The sequence below is a fragment of the Vulpes lagopus genome, chromosome 9 (genome assembly GCF_018345385.1).
Source record: "Vulpes lagopus strain Blue_001 chromosome 9, ASM1834538v1, whole genome shotgun sequence".
Lineage (NCBI taxonomy): Eukaryota > Metazoa > Chordata > Mammalia > Carnivora > Canidae > Vulpes > Vulpes lagopus.
The window spans coordinates 17,993,370-18,009,472 of record NC_054832.1 but is presented as its reverse complement, the minus strand read 5'-3'; positions in this window follow the sequence as shown (position 1 = coordinate 18,009,472).

The window sequence follows — 16,103 nt, the reverse complement described above, 5'->3', positions numbered from 1 at the left end:
ACAAAAAAATCACCTACCTACTCATCTTTGGTCATTTGTTCCAGGAATGCCGAGCCTATGAGTCTCTTCAAATCTGAGAAATAATATTTCCTTAAATGACTTTTTTTTTTGAAATCAGCCTCAGAAACCAAACTAAGGAAGAAGATGATCTAAAGGAAAAAGAGAGTGAAGAATAGAAAAGGGGGCAAAGCTCTCTGCTCTTGAGGAGCCATGAAGATCACCAGAAAGGCAAGTTTAGGAGGAGAGAGAGAGAGAGACAGAGAGAAAGAAAGAAAGAAAGAAAGAAAGAAAGAAAGAAAGAAAGAAAGAAAGAAAGAAAGAAAGAAAGGAAGGAAGGAAGGAAGGAAGGAAGGAAGGAAGGAAGGAAGGAAGATGGCGCCATAACAAACACAAGGTCTCATTAGCACAAAGGACAAAGCACAGCACTTAAGTGATGTATATTCAACAGCAGAAAGGCTTGTAGATTTGGTCTGTCTTGGTCTTCTGTGATTCCTGCTCCATTTCCAGCCATACATTCACTCCTCCACCTTCTCACCATACCACTGCCCCTCCATGTTTCTCCTCACCACCCCTCTCTCTCCCTCGTGCCCTCTCCCTCCTTTGGATGCTTCTGTCTCAAATTCTTTTTACCTTCTTAAGTGCCCACAAGATGTCCACTCAACTGTGCAAGAGTTTCTCCTATGATTAGGCCTTCACTGACCAATGAAGTTTCAAGTCAATAACTTTTTGGTCATTGTCTCCAGAACACCTTATGCCTGGCTATCAATGCTGGCTTGTTAACATCTTGCTGCTCCCCAAAACTCCGTGCTTGTCGTTTTCCTGGGAATTTTCATTCACTCCAATCATGACCACTTATGAACTGATGCTGACTCATAGACGTGTAACTCTGGCCAAGGCCTCACTCATCATTCCCTGGCTGCCCTACACAGATGCATGCTCACTGAACATTTCCACATGGATATGATCGCTATTGGGCTCTCACTATAGAACATGATCCTGTTTATGTATGTATTAGGAGTTTATTTTATGTGTCCCCAAACCCCTGCTCTTATGGAGCACATATTTATTGCTTAAATGAGAGTCTGACCTGTAGTTAGTCACTCAATACATATTTTTAAAGTATTTACCCCGACATGAACTTACTATCTTTCTTGTAAAGTGTGTATCATCTCCTGAGCTCCCTACTTCGATTAATGATATAACCATTTATTCATTCACTCAAAACAGGGGTCATTTTATATAACTCTAGGTGTTACTCCTAACATCTTGTTGGAGGACAAGTGCTTCTTAACATTTTTTTACCTCTTTCTCTAATGACTGCCTCAGCTCAGGGATTAATCATCCCCTGAAACATGGCCATTGTCCCAAAACTACTCTCCTTGCCTACAGTCTTAACTTTCTCCAGGTCACCTACTAGGCTACAAAGTAATTTTTTTGAACACCACTAGTCTTATTCACTTTTTAAAAATCTCTTTTGTCCAGTACAGTTTGAACCACCAGCAAGGGCTTTAAAAATGTGGACTGAGAAAATGTTGAATGTTAAGAATAGAAAGAAGTAAACTGACAAGATCTTTTAAAGGAGGTAAATACAAAGCTCAAAGGATATGAAAGGAGGAACATGGAGGTAGGACTTACTATATTATGTGCAGAGGATAAAAACCCAGTGGATTTGTTTGGAATAGACAAGTCTTTTAAAGGAGCAATATAATCAGGATATGGTCAAATAACCTATCTGGCCACGTCACCATGCCCTTTATAAATTTCCCCTGCTTTTCCGGTGCATAGTGAGGGATCCTAGAATCCCAGCCAAGACTTGGCCTGCCGAGTTTCTGCTCAGACATTGTATTTCACAACGGCAAATAAATCTTTCAGCCAAAGTAGGTGGCAACTCGTCTTTTGAAGATAGAATGAGACTGCTAAAACTTATCTAGCTGAACACATTTTCCTTACAGCTGTTGATTTTTGTTAGCTGCATGGAATGACTATTTGCTTTGGCTAATTCTTAATTAATTTTCTCTGGAACACCTTTCATTTTAAAACCTTTTTTTTTTTGACAAACATTCACTTATAAATATCAGTTGGTGGGTTACGTATTAAAAACTGGTAGAAGGATCCAACATGTAAAATGCATTTTTAAGTGCAGAAAGACACATTTAAATGAATACAAATGCATTTGAAAAGGATTGACTTCATAGCAGCTCTCCCTCAGTATATTCTTTGGCAATCCACTGATCCTAAAAACACAAAACTATTATGTTAATGTGCTGGGGCAAAATCTGTGATATGTGGCGTCATTACAAACTGATACTCAGACTAAAAAACCAGCTCTCAAAGAGTTCCAAGCTAATGGTTAGAACCATATAGTTTCTCAGTTTCTGGTTCATTTATCTGCTGTATGTACAAATTGTCTAACAATATGTCTAATAAAAACCCAAGCAATGAATTGGCTAGCTACTACTTTTCTTGCTCCCTCATTTTATCTGCCTGTCTACCTACCTATTTGCCTCTCTGTCTTTGTACTCCTACTATGTCCACACTTCAGTATAAAATAGTCCAAGACTTTGGTGACTGAGAACTCAGTACCACATTCAGTAGTTCATTCTATGCCTCATTCTGAAATCCCTTTCTTTCCCCATCCTCACATCTGCTTCTCCTGAATGGTGCCCATGTCAGTTAATGTTAACCCATCTGTTCAATTGCTTTTCTTGAAGACCTTGGACTCACTTGACTCACTTTCTTGACTCATCTGTTGGTTCTCTTTCCAGATTATTCCCTAAAACCTGCTCACTTCTCACTAGCCCCCCCCCCCCCACCAACATGATGGTGCCAACTCCTGCCTCGGGGTGGCTTCAGTGACCTCACAAGAGTTCTCTCACCCTCTACCCTTGTTCTCCTAAGATTTGTCCTCTATCCAGAATCCCATTAGATCAACACTCTTCAATAACTCAACTGTTCAGTGCTATATTTAATCACATCCCACCTGACTCAGAGTAAAATCTAATACTCCTATAATAGCCTATAGGGCCTGACATCATTTGGCCCTGCTACTTTTCCTCCTCCATCTCTTCCAACAATCCCCCTTGTTCACTCTGCTCAGCTTCACCAAACTTACTGAACATGTCAAGAATGCCCCTTTCCAAAGGTCTCTTGAGTAGGGACTATTTCCTCAACCTTAAACCCTCTTCCTTCATATATCTTCATGCTAATTCTTTGTGTCTTTCAAATCTTGGCCTATTTGAGTGAGCTCTACTATAATCACACTATTTAAAATTGCTACCTAAGACTATTTTGTCAGAAACTAACCTATTGGGGTTTATCAGAGCCTAACTGACGTCAGGGAAGGGAAATACCAAACGTTAGCCCCTCTAGTCATTCTATCTCACCTAAGAAGGGAGGGAAGGATTGTTAGGCATTTGTGACATTCACAGCCAGGGACACAGACTCGCCATGCTAGAACTCTAGCATGCTTCCCCTCCCCCCATTCCTCCCACATTACTTAATGTCCTATTCCTTAGGACATTTAAAGTCATATTTACTAAAAAAAATAAAAATAAAAAATAAAGTCATATTTACTGAAGAAGCTCTGAGCTATAGGATATGTCAATAGGAATTTCCCATATTCCAAAAAAGAGAGAGAGAGAGGAGAGAGAGAAAAGACTGAAAAACAACCAGAACAGAATATTCAAGAGCTGTGGGACAACCATGGAAGGTGTAACAATGGGGAAACCAAAAGGAGAAAAACAGAGAGAAAAGAACAGAAGAAATATTTCAAGCAACACTGAGAGTTCCTCCAATTAATGTCAGATACCAAACCACAAACCAAGAAAGCTCAGAGAACACCAAGAAGAATACATGTCAAAGAAACTATACCTAGTCATAACATACACGAAATTCAGAAATTCAAAAGTGAAAAAAATCTGAAAAGAACTATAGTGTAAAACCAGTTTACCTATAGAAGAACAAAGAATTGCATCCAACATTCCCTCAGAAATCGTATATATTAACTATATTTTCTTATTTATTATATTCGTTATGCTCTGGGATCTGGGGATTCACTGACCAGGGAGAGATTGCTCCTTTCAGAGCTAGAAAATTCTCAGACTTAGCAAATGACCTGCCTCTGTGTGTGCCTCTCATATGCAAACCAACCAATCCAAAACCCATATTCCTCAATATCCCCTTATGGAGTTCTCACATGTCACCCTTTGTCCATCAGCGCCAGGTACCAGACAATTTGGGACATCCCAGAGCTTGCTGAAAGTATTCAAATTAGCCAATCCTAAACCAGATTAACCTTTTTACCTGTTCCTTTCTGTAGAATCTGTAATGGAGGCGCTTGCCCATTCTTTCCCTTCTCTCTTGCTCTCTCTCTTTTTTTTTCCCTTCTCTCCTTTTGTTTCTGAACTGAACTCTGGTTCTTCCCGGGGTGGCCTTGCATGATGCACCATGCCTCCTGTTTCTAGGGAGTCATTTCCATGACTATGTGTAGATCTGTGTTTCTGACCTATATCATATTTCTGCTCTCTAAAGAATATTTCTTCAAGGCAGATCTATTTCAACAAAGTCTTGTTTTTTGTCTCAGAAAGTCTATTTTTCTTTCATGTTTTGTGTAATTTAAGAGTTTACAGAATTCTTGGTTAATAGAAGTTATTTTTTCCCTCAATTCTTTAAGTATTCCACTCTATTATCTTCTTGTTTACGTGGGATTGACTTGAAATAGTTGTGTTTTTTTTTCTCTATAGTGAGGGCCAGGGGTCCATGGGGTCCCATTCTATTAGGCTAATGTGTAAGTGTCAGAGACTTACTTTAATTTTAATTTATTATTGATTTTACTCTGTGATAGAAGTATAAATGGCTTACTAACAAAGGAGAGAAAATAGAATCACATAAAATGGTCAACTAAACACACAAATGGCAGGAAAAAGAGTGGAAGACAAAGAAAATGGAAGTAAAAAAGGATAACAAATAAAAAAAAAGTAATAAATATGGTGGATATTAATTTGTCTCTATCAATCATTACTTTAAATGGTTTAAATACACACATTAAGACAGAATTTATCAGAGTGGATCAAAAAATAAACCCCAATTATATATTGCTTATAAGAAACTCACTTTAAATATAAAGACACATGTAGATAAAAATGTAAAAGAGTGGAAAACATATATAGTGCTAATACTAATCAGAAGTAAATGGAAATAGCTACATTAATTTCAGACAAAGGCAACTTCAGAGAAAATAAAGTGATCGGGGATAAAGAGGGGCACTACATGATGAAATAGGGGTCAATTCTCCAAGAAGACATAACAGTCTTAAATGTCTCTGCTTCTAATCAGCATCAAAATACATGAGGGAAAACCTGACAGAACTGCAAATACAAATAAATTGGTCCACTATGTTGGATGACTTCAACATCCTTCTATCAAAAAATGGACAGATCCAGTAGGTATAAAATCAGAAAGGACACAGTTGAACTCAATAGCACCATCAATCCAGTGAATAACATTGACATCAATAAACTGCTTCCTCCGACAACAGCAAAATACAGATTATTCTCAAGTTCACATGGAACACTGACCAAATTAGACCACATTTGTAGCCATAAAACACACTCCAACAAATTAAAAAGGATAGAAGTCATATGACATATATTCTCAGGCAATGATGGATTTAAACTAAAAATCAATACATACCTGGGAATTACATGGATACCATACATGGATATTGTAGATGGCTATTAAAATAAAATGTAGGGCAGCCTCAGTGGCCCAGCGGTGTAGTGCCGCCTTTGGCCCGGGGTGTGATCCTGGAGACCCAGGATCAAGTCCTACGTCGGGCTCCCTGCATGGAGCCTGCTTCTCCCTCTGCTGTGTCTCTGCCTCTCTCTCTCTCTCTCTCTCTCTCTCTGTCATGAATAAATAAATACAATTTTTAAAAAAGAGTAAAATAAAATGTAAATAATAAATATTAAGGAAATCCATATAAAATAAATGGATATTAAACAACACACTTTCAGAGAATACTAGAGTCAAAGACAAACTCACAAGAGAAATACAGATTTATCTTAAACTAAAGGAAAATGAAAATATAACTTATCCAAATTTCTGAAATGCAGACAAAGCATGCTTGGAGGGAAATTTTTAGCATTGAATGCATATATTAGAAAAGAAGAAAATTCTAAATTCAATAATTTAAACTTCCAGCTTATGTGACTAGAAAAAGAAGAGCAGGTTAAACCCAAAGTAACAGAAGAAAAGACATAATAAAAATTAGGACAAAATCAATGAAATTGTAAACAGGAAATCAATAGGGTAAACAACAAAACAAAAAGTTGGTTCTTTGAAAAGATCAGTAAAATCAATAATAATAGTAATTGTCAAATCATGTGTTGTACAGCTGAAACTAATATAATGTTATATGTCAGCTATATTTCAATTAAAAAAATTTTTTAAAGGACAAAAGACCTAAACAGGCAAACACCTCACCAAAGATCTGGAGGCAAAAAGTAAACTGTGCAAAGAGCACATTCCATCGTTCTGTATTGGAGAAGAGTAACAATTTCTACACATGCTCTTTATCTAATTCTCAGAATGGATCACTTATTTTATCATGGTAGGATCACTGCAAAATAGAATAAAATAATCAATGTAATCACTTTATGGGGTAAAAGGAAGATATTGCCAAAACAGCATGAAACCATGAAATGAACATCTAATTGCTGAGGTCAGATGTTTCAGCAGCATACAGGAAAAAAAAAAAAAAAAAAAACTTATTTAGAAGCTGCAAGAGTTGTTGATTATAACTGATTCAAATCATATCAGTGATCTTAACATAACTAAGATATAATGTGTCAATCAGAGGGGGAATGTCAGCATAAGATGTTGGAGAAAGAGATATCACAGAGAAAATCTTTGGAAGTATTTGTCCAGTATTGTGAATAGGAAGGGAGTACTGCAAATACCCACCATTTGCTTTGACGTGGATGGACCTGGAGGGTATTATACTGAGTGAAATAAGTCAATCGGAGAAGGAAAAACAGTGTATGGCCTCATTCATTTGGGGAATATAAAAATTAGTGAAAGGGAATAAAGGGAAAGGAGAAAAATGAGTGAAAATATCAGTGAGGGTGACAAAACATGAGAGACATCTAACTCTGGGAAATGAACAAGGGGAGTGGGTGGGGAGTCGGGATGACTGGGTGATGGGCACTGAGTGGGGCACTTGGCGGGATGAGCACTGGGTGTTATGCTATATGTTGGCAAATTGAACTCCAAAAAAATAAATTAAAAAAAAAAAAGAAATTTCCAACTGTAAAAAAAAAAAAAAAAGCAAGGGAGTCCTGGCCTTCAGATTTGACCTCGCCAAACCCTAGGACCAGCATGACCTAATTTTGTATTGAGAAATACCGTGCGCACCGACTAGGAGTGTCAGCTATGAAGTCAACTTTCCTGAATGTGATATGGATCTAGGCACTACCTATCTCAGCAAAATGATGTTGCATCAGATGTTCAACCCACTTAACACTCAATTTTTATATGTGAAGAATATAATTGATGAAAATACCATATATAACTGCTGTTACGGTTAAGCAATTGGCAATTGCCTAACAGAGCAATTTTGCAGCAAATGTTAACTGTGAATTTTATATTTGGCTGTTTAGGGTATGAATTTACTGTATTGGAGTATTCTTGCATGGTGTGCTTATGAACATCTCATGAGGTAACCTTGAAATGAAGGTTAAGACCATGGAATAATATTTTCATGTGTTCTTATAGGCTTACGTGTTTTAATATCTGGCTTCAGACCTATCAAACAGCAAGCGCTCAATAAAAGTTAAGTTTTGGGGTCGCCTGGGTGGCTCAGCACTTGAGTGTCTGCCTTCGGCTCAGGTCATGGTCCTAGGGTCCTAGGATTGAGTCCCGCATCAGGCTCCCTGCAAGGAGCATGCTTCTCCCTCTGCCTGTCTCTGCCTCTCTCTCTCTCTCTCTCTCTGTCTCTCATGAATAAATAAACAAAATCTTTAAAAAATACTAATTGGAGATTAATCAGTCATTATCCGTCTAAAGTCAAGAGAGAGGTCAAGAGAACATGAACAATTGTGTTTAGATTTTGTCTTTGCCTTATTTTAATGAACCTATAAGTATCCATAATTATATTACAGGTTTATGCCTGGCATGAGACTTCATAATATTATTCTCATAAGAGGTGAAATTTCTAAATTATCCTCTTTTGGAAAATTTTACTTCCCCGACTCCTATGTTTGGGTAGAATCTATCATATTTTGGCACTAAATTTCATGGAATAGAAACGAGGGAAGCAGGATCTCTGGAAATAGAAAAGTGTAGTAGAAATGCCTTTGTGCTGGGAGTCCATGTTCCAATCTGGATTGGGCAGGGAGTCACATAACTAAAGGTGGGCTCCATTTCATGTCTATAAAATAAAAGGGTTTGAACTTCAATAAAGCAATTCTCACTTTCTGGGATTCCATTACTCTATTTAGGAAAGGCTCTAAGAAAGGTATAACACTTAGTTTCCCTGGGTTTAAAGGTTCAAAGAGAAACAAGAACTTTATTAGATTTTTATGGTTGCTGTAACGAATTACCACGAATTTGGTGCCTTACAACAATGCAGATTTAATCTCTCTTAGTTCTAGAGGCCAGAAGTCCAAAATCAGTTTCAACAGACCAAAGTCAAGACACTGGCAAGGCTAATTCTTTCTGAAGGCTCTAGGGGAGAATCCATTTCCTTGCTCTGTCCAGCTTCTAGAAGCTCCCTGAATTCCTCATGCATTCCTGACACATCACTCCAACTTCTTGCTTCCAATCTCATCTCTCACACTGCTCTACTCAAATCTCCCTCTGCCTTTCTCTCTTACATAAGGACATTTAGGGCTCACCAGGATAATCCAGGATAATCTCTCCACCTCAAAAGGCTTCACTCAATCACATCAGCACAATCTCTTTTTTCCATATAAGGTAGTATTCATAGGTTCCAAGGATGAAGACTTATATATCTTTTAAGGGGCTGCTATTCAGCCTATCACAAGAACCATCCCAAGAATCCAATAAATGAAGTATTATTGGAGCCAGTGGAAAGAGAGGAAAGATAAAGGTTTATTGGCATCAGATTTTGAAAGATTTTTAAAGTCAGTGGAATTTTAACCTGTCCAACTAAGGAAAAGTGAACTCTGATAAAATCTAGTACTAACAAGTGTATGCAAATATGGAAAACAGACTTTCTCTTATATTATTTTGGAGAGTGTAAATAGCTATGAGCTTTTTAGAGGGCAGTTTGGCAACATCTATCTAAAATGTATAATGTTTGATCCAATAATCCCACTGATTTAAATTTATCCTATAAATTTGCCAGTATGATTGCCTTTAAATTGAAAGATCCTCACTGTAAGTTTGTTATAGTAGGAAAATCTGGAGACTCCAATATACACATTGCTGGAGGGCTGCTTTAATCAATTTTGGCATGAAGACACAAAGGAATACTCTTTGGCTGTTAGAACAAATGGTGCAATAAAAATATTTACAAGTTACATTATTGCACAACAAAATTGAGATACACAGAAAAGTATATATTATGATCCATTTTATGTAAAAAGCATAGGTTATTTATAAATTGGAACAGGCATTTTTTCCCCAGAAGCATTGATAAGAAACTATCAATAGCAATTTCCCTTGAGAAGAGGGACTCTAGGGAAAGAGGAATGTGTTTCCTTTCTGCCTTATATTTTTTTCTGTTCACTTAGAAGTTTCTAGCTATGTGCATATGTAGTACAGTTCTAAAAGTACAGCCTCTGATACCAGTCTGGCAGAGTTTGGATCGTGGCATGAACAAGGCCAGTTCATCGCCTGCCCATGCCACAGTTTCCACAGCTGTAAAATGGGGACAATAGTACTTCACCTTCTTATTAAAAGGATTAAGAGCAAATGCATCTAAAGCACTTAACACAGTGCCTGTCACATTGCAGGCTTCCTAAAACGTTGGTCAATGATTACATGTTTCTTTTATGTATCTGAAGTCAATAAATGTGAGCTTGGAAGTAAAATTATGAGATATGTTTGAGTCTTCTGAATACTTTCTGTACATTAATAAAGTCTAAGAAGAGCTATTTAAAAAAATAGAATAAATCAACATAAGTCTGGAAGGTTTAGGAAGCTTTGAGAGATATTTGAGCAGAGGAAGCCTAAAAGAACATAAGCACATAGCACAAAAGAACATAGATAACACTTAAATTCAGTCTTTTATAGTTCACAAAGTACTTCCAAGAATCACTTGATGTTTTAGGTTTAGGAGCATGCCCTGTCAGTAGAGGACAGATAAATTGGAAAGGAGATTGCTATCAAATGGGCCAGAAGTAGAGGTATAGCACCTCAGGTATGAGACACTTAAAAAAAAAAAAAAAAGCAAATACTTTATTAAAAATGAAGGCTTTGCTCCATAGAACAGGAGTTCCAGAATAAGGCAGGATCTCTCTATTTCCCTAATCCCAGCCCCTCTGGCAGCAGCTTTGTCTGATGATCCAAAGTGCTGCCCACAGCAGAGATGGCAAGTTGTATTTTTATGGCTCAGTTTTGCTTTTTAGGCCCAAAGACGAAACTGATTGCAAGATTTAGTCTGTTTTCTCTTTCATTAAAGAAAAGGGGGAGGGAGGGGGACAGCCAGCTGGGATGCGCGTCAGTAGAAGGGAAGCTGCCTGGACTTGTCCACGTGTGCCGGAATGTGGAAGGAGCAATTGGAGTTTGCTAATAGGGACCAGGACCCAGCAGAGGAAATGGGGTTATAAAACCTAACATCTTTTTTATATACCTTAGAGGTGATTCATTTGATCTGGTGTTTTGCAAATTTCGGATTAAGAGATCAGATGGGCCTGCCCTGTTATATAATTATTAGTAGTAAGTCACCAAAATCATTTAATTGCTTTGAGTCTTGATTTCCTTGTGCATGAAATGGGGGTAATAACACTGTCTATTTTATAGGGTTGTTATATTAAGGTAATATTTGTAAAATGCTTGGAGGTGATAACGCTCAAGAAGTTTAAATGGAGCTGAGAATGGATATGGGTGGAGGTGTTTGCTCATGCTGCCTTCTGGCTGTGTGTAGAGTGTTCAACCCATCATCAAAATTGTCCAGACAAATATACTAGATATTCTGCTTCAGCTGTTGCTGTGAGTGGGGAAGCAAGATTTTGAATAATCAAGAATCATTCGGGATCCCTGGGTGGCGCAGCGGTTTGGCGCCTGCCTTTGGCCCAGGGCGCGATCCTGGAGACCCGGGATCGAATCCCACATCAGGCTCCTGGTGCATGGAGCCTGCTTCTCCCTCTGCCTGTGTCTCTGCCTCTCTCTCTCTCTCTCTGTGTGTGACTATCATAAATAAATAAAAGTTTAAAAAAAAAAATTAAAAAAAAAAAAAAGAATCATTGTCTTCCAATGAAGGTTAGGAAAGAGGGACCCACACTGGCTTTCCCCTTTCCTTGGTAGATGTGATAATGCATTGTGGTTCTATTATCTAATTTGAATCTGAGCCATGAGCTTCCTGGAAAGTAAGTGTCCTCATGTTGGATGGAAGTTTCCTCATCACAAGGCTTTCTGCTGAAGCTTTCTGCTGGTTAAGTGTGAGCGTGTTTTATGCAATTTGCCAGATGTTTGGGCAGCTCAAAGACAGTGGCAGTCCTCTGATCCTGGTCACTGGAATTTGGCAAGATCTCCACCCAAAGTTATAGGAAAAGGAACTTAGCAAAACACGAAGGAGCTTAAGAAAGGAGGCGAAGAGAGAGAAAATTGTTTTCCCTTTTAAAAAATTGATTAAATGTGATCTTTCCTACCCTCACTGCAGTCTCCCACACATAAAATTCCAAAGAACAGACACCAAAATCCGAGAAAGAACCAAAGAACATAAATCTCTCTTTGTCAACAAGGACATGACTAACTCCATCCCCACTCATCCCTTCAACATGAGAAAGCCCAATAAAGCAATCCCGAGTGAGCACTTACACATACATGCGTGTGTACATACATGTGCGCAGATAAGTAAGTATAAATGTATGAGACTGTTCTAGTGCTTTCTGTATCTTCTAACTCCACCATGTCTAAAGTGACAGAGTTGGTGAATTTCCTGCACAGTTTCTGCAGTCCACCCAAATATCAGTGTTCCCTGGCTCTTAGACTCATAGACATCCACATTTATGATTTTGGTGGCATATTTCTCCATCTTGGGTAGTAAACTATCAAAGTGTGGATGTCTGCATCGTACTGATCATGAACTTATGAACAGAAGTAACCCATCACCATGCCAGCAGTGTCTAGAAATGAGACCAAGTATTTTCTTAGAAGTCAAGAGACCTAGGTCTCAGGTGTCACTTTGCAACTGTGTGATGTTGCCCATTCTCTGATCTTACAAGGGCCTCCAGTTTTGTTCATCTATAAAAAAGGATTTGCAAAGAACGTCTTCTCAAGTTGTTCTAAGGTGACTGGCTCCTCTCTTTTCACCTCGTTCCCTTTAATCCCTATCCAAAGCTTAATCTTTCCTAACATTTATTCAACATATTCCATATCAGTAAACAGATTTGAGGCAAATTTCCTTCCTTCAAGGGTAGCTAGGGTAGGTAGAAGGTTACGGTGGTAAGGGAATGTGCCAAGACATAGAGTAGGAAACTCTTAGTATTACTTGATCAACAGTGGTATGTTTTTAACAGATGTCAGTGCTAGAATAATGAAAAACTATCAAACCAAGAAAAACTTGGGGCACCTGGGTGGATCAGTGGTTGAGTGTCTTCCTTTGGCTCAGGTCATGATTCCCAGGGTCCTGGAATAAGTCCTGCATCAGGCTCCCCACAGGGAGCCTGCTTCTCCCTCTGCCTGTGTCTCTCTATCTCTCCCTGTGTTTCTCATGTTTAAATAAATAAAATCTTTAAAAAAAAAAAAAAAAAGAAAACCTTAATGTTCAAATCAGATAGTGGTAAATGTATATTTACACAAATCCCTATTTTAAAAGTCACATTTTCATCAGCTCTTAGATCCTAAGTCAGAATAGACCTCCACCCCCAGAGCCCCACCCACTTCTTGAGTCTGAGAGGAGAGCAGCCCATTGACCTCATGGCCACACCACTGGAGAAACACCAGGAGAGGAGAAATAAGGGGAGAGAACAGCAGATTTCGGATCTCATTGTCTAGTTAAATATGGCAATTATACCTTGTCTCTGCAGTTCTTCCAAGTTTTGGAAGTGGGAGGCAATTGTAAAAGGAAAGGATCTCATTTGTTCCTATGATGAAAGGCGACTCCTTTTCTCTCTCCCTTCTTATTAATGCCACATGCAGATCTATCAGTTCCTTTCTTACAGGAAGGAGAACTAAGGATGTGGATAATCACGAAAGTATGCTCTCTCGGTAGACTTTCTTTTTAAGTAAATGAAATTTTAAGATGAGCACTCGTTAACAGTTGCTGAGTGTAATTAATTGTTAAATGCTAATAGACACTAGATTTTTTTAATTAATATTAAACTTTTTTATAAATTAAATAATCAACTCTCCTGTTAATGGAGAGAAGCCCTGATTAGCACAGGGGATAGCAATATATGCCAAATTTTCTTTTTAAAAAGAGTTTATTGGGGGAGCCTGGATGACTCAGTGGGTTAAGTATCTGGCTGTTGGTTTCAGCTCAGGTCATGCTCTCAGGGTCCTGAGACAAAGCCCCAGGTCGGGGCTTAAGATTCTCTCTCTCCCTCTTCCTCTGCCCTTCCCTCCCTGCCTTTCCCTCACCTACTCTTGTGCACTCTGTCTCAAAAAAAAAAAAAAAAAAAAAAAGTTTATTAATATTTATTAAGGTCTTAGGTATAAACCAGAGACTCTTTTAAGTGTTTTGTATGCACCTCATTTAATCTTCACTTTAGGGACACCTGGGTGGCTCAGCGGTTGGGCATCTGCCTTCAGCTCAGGGTGTGATCTTGGAGTCCTGGGATGGAGTTCCACATGGGGCTTCCTGCATGGAGCCTGCTTCTCCCTCTGTCTGTGTCTCTGCCTCTCTCTGTGTGTATCTCTCATGAATAAATAAAATATTTTTTTAAAAAACTTCACTTTAGATTTATGAGGTAGATTTGAATATCCCTATTTGACCAACAAGCAAACTAAAACACAAATCACACAGGTAGTAAAGGACAGAATTGGAGTCTTAGAATGAAAAGTCCTATGAGTTGGGGCACCTGGGTGGCTCAGTCGGTTAAGTGTCTGACTTAATCTTGGCTCAGGTTTGGATCTGGGGATCATGAGTTCAAGCCCCACCCTGGACTACAGACTGGGTGTGGAGCCTACATTAAAAAAAAAGAAAGAAAAAGTTGGGAAAATGAAAAGTACGGTGAAGGATATTATTGATTGGGAATAGGGAAAATCGTGCTTTGGGGTGCAATTGAACATAAAAATCTTGCCCTGCTCATGAAGAAAGCATAGACTTTCTTGCTTTAATGACAATAAAACTCTGGTTAAACACTGTTTTCATTTAGTTTATTTTTTTTAATTATATTATTTATTTGAGAGAGAGCACAGAAGGAGAAGCAGACTCGGTGCTGACCAGAGAGCCCAATGCAGGGCTTGATGCGAAGGCCCTGGGTTCATGACCTGAGTTGAAGGCAGATGCTTAACCCACTGAGCCACCTCATTTACTGTAATCCAGGCTTTTCAACCTCTACACTATTGACATCTTGTGCCAGATAATTCTTAGTTGTTGGGGCTGTCCTGTACATTGTAAAATGTTTACAGCATCCTTAGATGCCAGTAACAATATCTCCACCTGAGTTGTGACGGCCAAAAATGTCTCCAGAAATATTTAAATGTTTCACTGGTGGCAAAATCACCTCTTTGAACACCACTGCTTGATTCTACTCAAAACATTCACTTTGCTTTTGGTATCCCTGCCTCTAAGTCTCATGTGCCTGGTATAGAAAATGCTAAACTCTCTATATATTTGAAATCATATTTATTTCATGTACATTTCACAAACATGTCTAATTTGCAGAATATTTAAAGAAGTACCCTACTCTCAAATACACAGGGAAAAGTATTTAAAATCCCATGTTGCAAATAAGGCCTTCAAAACACAAATACTTATTTGAAAGAACACATCAAGTTGGTAGAGAAAACTCAAAACACCCACCGGGGTTTGAAATTTACATCCAAATACTCATGAGCAGACAATGGACAACTCTGGAATTCTCCATCTCAGTTTTCCTAGTCCATTAAATGAAAGTAGTAATCCTGGCTCTGGACCCTCAGAAAGCTCTTAGATGGGTCACATTAAAAGACGCATATAAAAGTACAAAGTGTCACCAGCTTTTATTACTGTTGATTTGCTCCTGGTCACCCAGAAAAGTAAGGGTAGAGCTGAGACTAAAATATCACAACTAATATTCTCTTTCCTTAAACTAAGTGTGACAAATGTGTGGGCCTTCCTCCCCTGACCGGGCAGATACTGCTAATTAATCACAGATCTGCTCCCTGGTGTGACCCCAGAACTCAGCAGCACACTCCAGGAAGCTTAAAACTACAGGTCAGATTTTGAACTTGAAGCTAAATCTATTGGTTCTTTCTATATTCGGCAATGTTGCCATTTGGTTCTGAATCTTGCAGGGACCAGCTACTTTATACCTTATATTTTACATGAAATATTAATATGTTGGTGTTTTCTTCAGGTTTTGTGACAACAATCCACAAATCCAATGTTTATCTCAGACCTTCCAAGTGTGAGCCTGTGATGAGTCAAATCTCAAGCCTCATTTGGGAACCAGGTGTCCGAACACTAGTTCTCAGACTCTAGAGGACATTGGAAGGACCTGGAGAGCTTGTTGAAACGCAGATTGTTGGGCACACCTTCAGAATTTCTGATTCAATGTGTCTTTGATGGGCTGGAGAATTTACATTTCTAACACATTCCCAAATAATGCTTGTATTGCTGAAAACCACTGCACTAGTGAAAAGACAACCATCTTAGAGCAAGATCATTTCAGCTTGAGAACTCTTTCTGGTTTGGGTTGTTTTTGTTTTTGTTTTTGTTTTTGTTTTTTTCCTAATTTCTGTATTCTTAGGGGAAATGGCAGGCCTTTCTG